Source organism: Cornus florida, unplaced genomic scaffold (genome assembly GCF_030987335.1).
Source record: "Cornus florida cultivar Cherokee Brave unplaced genomic scaffold, ASM3098733v1 CherokeeBrave_3.0.0_Hap2_Chr06, whole genome shotgun sequence".
In the NCBI taxonomy this organism is placed as follows: Eukaryota; Viridiplantae; Streptophyta; class Magnoliopsida; order Cornales; family Cornaceae; genus Cornus; species Cornus florida.
In genome coordinates this window covers 13,066,154-13,073,297 of record NW_026775576.1, presented here as the reverse complement: position 1 = coordinate 13,073,297, position 7,144 = coordinate 13,066,154, and positions in this window count along the sequence as shown.

Genomic DNA, 7,144 nt, shown 5'->3' with positions numbered 1-7,144 from the left:
CCCCTGAAATAAAATATCTTCAAAAGATATTTATGAAAAACACCCCAAGAAATGAAAAAGATTCTGAAGAATTGTGCATCTATGCCCCTGTGGACACCGGGAGCAACCAAAGTACTTTCTTGCAAAAGTAAAGATACGTATTTCGAGGAAATCACTGAAGATGAAGGTATGTGAAGTCAAAAACCGACTCCAAGCATGAGAAGTGAGGTTGTGCCAACAATGTGATAAACGGGAAAAAGACAGAATAGGAAAAAAGACGAAACAGGGAAAATGACGAAAGGTGCATAGTGTCCGAAAAGTGAAAATGGGAAAATGACTCGGTCCTCAAAGGAAGTTTTCAATTCACATGAAAGAGTCTCAGAAACCAATTCCGAACACTCGAGATGACACTAAGCGACACGAAACAGAGCTCAACGAAAAAAAATTCATTCGTAAAATTTCAAGAAAAAGGAAAGGGAGGCAAATGACCCGGTCGTTACAAATTTTTCAATCCTAGCTCGTGTTTCCTGAAGGCGTGGCGCGAGCAGTCGCTGCTGTAGACATTTCTCAGCCACATATAGTCATTTTCGCAGCCACGAAACAAGAACCTCGAGCCTCTGAACATCATCTAATAGGAGTGTAGCCTCCTTGACAAGGTCTTCATCAGTCGAGCCCTGTTCGATTTCTACAAAAATCTCTAAAATTTTGCCAAAGCGTAGGTACATGGATTATCGTACATATGCATGGCGCGAAGATAGAAATTGTGAAACCTCAGGATGATGTGCAAGGGCTATGTCGAGGAGTCGTACATAGGCACGAGGAAATGGCATGCCCATCTACTCCACCTCAACACTGGCAGCTTGCATTCCCGCGCCACTAATAGCGATTTACTTATTCCCCAAAGTTAGCTCGCCAAGTGGGCGAGGGGTCCGTTCTATTTGAGCAATAAATTGTTCATCCATAGAGCTTGTTGTAGTTTGCTCAATAGTGGGAATTGTGGACTGCCTCGCTGGGGTAGCCATGGCATTCACCACGGCGGTCTCAGTTTGCGACGCAGGGAGGACTGGTGAAGGGTGCAACTCTGTCAATGGATAAGAGTGAACCCTCTCCTCTTATAAAGTCTCCTCATTCAAGAGGGAAACCTGCTCTATCTCCTGTGTTTCTAAGGGCGAGGCTTGGTGTTCTCGATTGGAGGCCTTATCCCTCTCGGAGGAGGCTTGCCCTACCATATGTTCATCCCCAGGTTACAAAGGCTCTCGCACTTCCATAGGAGAGCTAGAGGCTATGTCTGTATTATCTCGTGGGGGCACCTCTACATTTTCACCCATGGGTGACCCAACTGTAGGTTTGCCCGAATGACTTGTCCCCTCAGGGGTTAGGGATTTTGACTAATCCTCAGCCCTCACTTGGGCATCATCTCGAGACATATCTTCCCCCTTTCGGGGAAGTACTGTGGCCTTAGCAATGTCAACACTCGCTCGAGGTGGGGCTGTAGCGCTCACATACTCTCGCATCATCTCTGCCACCTCAACGGCATGGGTACGCACAGGTACGTCTTGAACGGTGATGAGAGGCGAGACATCCAACACCAGCTCTTCCATTTCTTCTTCTCTTGCCTTCGCTGAAGTGTCCTCTTGGCCATAACAATATAGGGCACTCTCACCTAAGGCTTGCATAAAGTTAAAAGTAGGTAAATTTGGAAATTCACTGTCAGAAGCTAGTACCTCGCCTGAGTTTATGTCGTGGACAGTGGTGTCAATCCCACCATCTCGCACCTGGTGAAGCTTGCGCTACCCACCTTGCCCCGGCCCAAAGGCTGCATCCATCTAGCCATGCTCTTCAACGAGAAGCTGTTCTTCATCATCTTCAGAAGTGTTAGTATTGTCACTCTCAATTGGTGCATCCACGAGTGGGATTCTGCTTGAGGAGGCCATGGGTCGAGATGTGTTTGGCGCTGGAGGCCTTACACTCTCCTCCCTCGTGGTAGCATTGGCTGGCTCTGTAGCACTTACAGCTGCTCGTTTCTAGGGGGGAAGGTTTGCACGTGAAGTGGCCCTTGTCTTGTGTCTGCGGACAGGCGCCAGGACTGCCTCGACCATAAGGATAGCGGTCACCGCGACAGGTTGCGAGAATTCCCCTTACTACATTTCGGCTGGTGCAGGATCAGGGGCAAAGCTATAGAGGGCCCCCCTATCAAATTCTATAGGAGGCCTCAGCGAGTGGTCCCCCGCATAGATTACCAACGCATTTGCGCGTTGGGCAGGACTCTAACAGAAATCTTTCCAACTTGCTAACTCTATAGCCCAGAGTGAGCGAGCTGTCTCGGTGCACCTCGGGGTCCTGCCCCTCCCTAGTAGGAAGACAGTACCAATTCCTTCACGTAGTAGCCCAATGTGATCTACTATAAACCTCGTGAAGCTGCTCTCGTAGGAGTCCTTGCCCTCAACAAAGATGTACTGCGAGGGTACCCCTCTATCATAGCCAAATTGCAGAGGGACTCTGTGAGGATTGTATGTCTTCGATATTTGGCCACCTTCCCATATCGTGGGAAAATAACCAGGGGTGGTCATTAATAGAAACACCAACACCTCGATCACGTTTAAGCGATGAGCACCTGCTAAAATGTGTTCATCATCATCAAAATACATGGGCAGAGTTAAGGCCCCAGGCAGGATCATAGCATAAGGGCGACTAACAAATTGGAAGCTTTGGTCCAAGGTATATCCCAGCCGTCCTCACGGCAACCGACCATGCCACCTCATGCCTCGCACGACCTCCACGTCCACAGCTAGGTCTGCTGGGATGGGAGCATAAGATTGGAACCTTTCGTACAAAAACATTTATAAGAAGATGGTAGATGCATATGAGCAATGGACAAAGCGCCCTATAGACCGTGCCATGTCTTCCCACACCATATCGAGATGATGGTACAATGTTCCTAAAAAGAGAGGTGTAAGGGCCACTTTCACACCACTCGCCAGCTTCACCGCGAGATTTACAAGTCGCGGCTGCGGAGCATCTTCCGAAGTCCCCTCAAAAAGGTATCTTGATAGCTAACATAGTAAGTAGGCCGCGAGACCGGAAGAATGGTCAATCCAGGGACCTAAAATCCCTTTTATTCCCTCCCCTGAGAGATTTTTCTTTGTCATTGGAAAATCCCTAAAGTAGTACCGCACCAAAGCCCCGAGAGTGGCTTTGTGCGTACCCTTGCCTCGAACAGCATGACGAACACCCTGTGCGCCCCACAATGACTTGAAGTCTTTGGTTTTCTCCAAGGCTGCCTCGAGATCCTGCGCCAAAGTCTCTTCAGCTTGCACGAATACCCAAGAGCCAGGATTCTCTACCCCTTGAAATGGTAGCCCTAGCAACTAGCTCACATCCTCAATAGTGGGAGTAAACTCTTCCCATGCAGTAACGAAAGTGTGCGAGCTTGAGCTCCATTGCGAAGTAAGTTCCCATAAACCGGCAGTGTCGCGAGGAATGTGTATTTGGCAAAACAGCTTAATACACAGTGTCAAGCTCGTTGCATCCAAAATTGCCTTGTACATCGGGTTCGCAAGGATCGCGTCCGTCCATTTTTCCCAACTATGGGCAGGACTTATGTGATTATTAAAATTCACATAAGACCATGGATATTGCCCTTGCTCGACCCCAAATCGCAGAATCGTATCAGCAGGGATGCGAGGAGCTAGGCTAATTTCAACCTCCTCCTCCATCAACTCAACCACTTTAAGTGGTTCGCCGGTGACCACAGACTTGCTCGCCCGATGCCAAAAAAAGTCACTCTTTCCAAAGAATGGTGTCCACCGCCATTCCGAATCTGCTGGCACCTTTGGAGGGGGGCAATCCTTCTTGCATAACTCTTGTTTCTTACTAGCCATTGTGGCAATCCCCTCAACTGAGAGCAAAAAATGAGCAAAAGAACTTTAAATTTTCACAAGACCTCTTCGTCGGCGATGATGGAAATGAAGGCAATCACAGTAATTTCAAAGTTCTCTTTTCACAAACAACCCTTCACACCATCACTATTCCCTTTTAATAGCCTTCTCACCTCGGGAATCCCTAAAAAATCAAAGCAGGAACAGACGGCGCATTAATGACTGGAGGCGACCTTTCACGCTTGCGTCCCTTCAACCCCCTCGAAATAATAAATGACCGAGAAACCTAGTCTTGCACGCCAATAATTCATTCTGAATCGTCGCACGTGCAGGGGAGGAAAATGTGGGTGTCACTTATTAGAAGCTGATGTGGCATGTTGACAAGTCAATACAACCTTAGCCAAATCCTCCGTGGCAATTTGAAAAGTCAAAAGCCTCGAAGGATCAAAATTCGAGCACCCTAAGCCCTAGCGTCGCTCCAAGCCCATCAAGCCTCGAAAGATCAAATTTCGAGCACTCCAAGCCCTGGTATCGCTCCAGACCCATCAAGTCTCGAAAGATCAAATTTCGAGCACTCCAAGCCCTGGCATCGCTCCAGACCCATCAAGCCTGGAAAGATCAAATTTCGAGCACCCCAAGCCCTGGCATCGCTCCAGACCCATCAAGCTTCGAAAGATCAAATTTCGAGCACCCCAAGCCCTGGCATCGCTCCAGACCCATCAAGCTTCGAAAGATCAAATTTCGAGCACTCCAAGCCCTGGCATCGCTCCAGGCCCATCAAGCCTCGAAAGATCAAATTTTGAGCACTCCAAGCCCTGGCATCGCTCCACGCCCATCAAGCCTCGAAAGATCAAATTTCGAGCACTCCAAGCCCTGGCATCGCTCCACGCCCATCAAGCCTCGAAAGATCAAATTTCGAGCACTCCAAGCCCTGGCATCGCTCCAAGCCCATCAAGCCTCGAAAGATCAAATTTCGAGCACTCCAAGCCCTGGCATCGCTCCAGGCCCACCAAGCCTCGAAAGACCAAACTTCGAGCACTCTAAGCCCTGGCACTACTCCAGGCCCACCAAGCCTCGAAAGACCAAACTTCGAGCACTCTAAGCCCTGGCACTGCTCCAGGCCCACTAAGCCTCGAAAGACCAAACTTTGAGCACTCTAAGCCCTGGCACTACTCCAGGCCCACCAAGCCTCGAAAGATCAAACTTCGAGCATACAAAGCCCTGGAATAGCTCCAGGCCCAATAAGCCTCGAGAGGCCGATCCTCGAGCATCCCAAGCCCTGGCAGCACACCAGGCCCATCAAGCCTCGAGAGACCAACTCTTGAATACCTCAAATCCTGGTGTTATGCCAAACAATACTGCTTTGAAAGGCTGGAGCTCCAGAAGGCTCACCATCAAGAGATTGCGTATAGCACGGGACGAAGGTAGGATCTTTGTGCTATAGGAATCTATGTTTGGGAAACTTATGAGGATCTTGGATTGGTGGATGAGAAGTCAAGAGGTGTCTTTACTCTCGGCAAGGCCCAATTAACAAGATGATGGGATTATACATGTCATGATAGCAAATCTTAAAATCACAATTAATGCTATGTCAGGCTTGACCAACCGATGGCTAAGCAACATTTAATGCCCCTGATTAAGGAAGAAATGACATGGCAACATACAACAAGGCTCGAGGAAAGGATTAGACCCTTCAGACTCCTAAATCTCCAGGATTACTCACGTAATCCAGATTAGGGGTAATGCATGTGAGGGACCATGCATGGAAGGAACCATTGGATAATAACCAATGGAATCCAGATCTATAAATGGCATTGTCCTATGAAGGAATAACCAACCCCAGAGGAGGAAAGCTGTCTTAAGATATTGTATACTCGCCCTACCATCATTTTTATCTTGATAGTTGGTCTTCTTCTCCTCCTCCTACACTGAGCTTCTCCTCTGTTTCCTTCGCTCCAGGCCCATCAAGCCTCGAAAGACCAAACTTCAAGCACTCTAAGCCCTGGCACCGCTCCGGGCCCACCAAGCCTCGAAAGATCAAACTTCGAGCATACAAAGCCCTAGAATCGCTCCAGGCCCAATAAGCCTCGAGAAGCCGATCCTCGAGCATCCCAAGCCCTGGCACCACACCAGGCCCATCAAGCCTCGAGAGACCAACTCTCGAATACCTCGAATCTTGGTGTTATGCCAGACAATACTGCTTTGAAAGGCTAGAGCTCCAGAAGGCTCGCCATCAAGAGATTGCGTATAGCATGGGACGAAGGTAGGATCTTTGTGCTATAGGAATCTATATTTAGGAAACTTAGGAGGATCTTGGATTGGTGGATGAGAAGTCAAGAGGTGTCTTCGCTCTCGGCAAGGCCCAATTAACAAGATGATGGGATTATACATGTCATGACAGCAAACCTTAAAATCACAATTAATGCTATGTTAGGCTTGACCAACCGACAGCCAAGCAACATTTAATGCCCCTGATTAAGGGAGAAGTGACATGGAAACACACAACAAGGCTCGAGGAAAGGATTAGACCCTTCAGACTCCTAAATCTCCAGGATTAGTCACGTAATCCAGATTGGGGGTAATTCATGCGAGGGACCATGCATGGAAAGAACCATTGGATAATAACCAATGGAATCCAGATCTATAAATGGCACTGTCCTATAAAGGATTAACCAACCCCAGAGGAGGAAAGCTATCTTAAGATATTTTATACTCGCCATAACACTATCTTTATCTTGATAGTTGGTCTTTTTCTCCTCCTCCTACACTGAGCATCTCCTCTGTTTTCTTCGTATTTGTATTCCTGATATCTCTATTATATTGTTGATTTATTGTCTAGTAGAAAAGAACACCTACACAATGTAACTAAAGTTTCATATTACTCTTGTCATATATGGACCTGATACTGAATGCTGTTTGACCATGGATTTAGAAAAAGAAAAAGAAAGTGACATAAACAAAGAAACAGATAAATAAGAATATAAACAGTGATTTCTTGCACTTTCCATTGATTTTCATTATCTTGTTGCCTGTTCTCACAAATAAAAGTGTATTAGATGACATTGCAAAGGTCTCGACACTACTCCATGGGTTAATACAATATTGTCTTTCGATAAGTAAATTTGAAATAGGTTATATGTACAATGATTGAGGACTAATCCAAAATTAGATTATTAGAATGTTAACATTCTTGACTAATTTACAAAAGGGTAATATAGTAATTTGATTTTTATCCTTTTTTTTTTTTTTTTCTCTTCTCTGTTTTATCCAAACAAGAATATTATGTT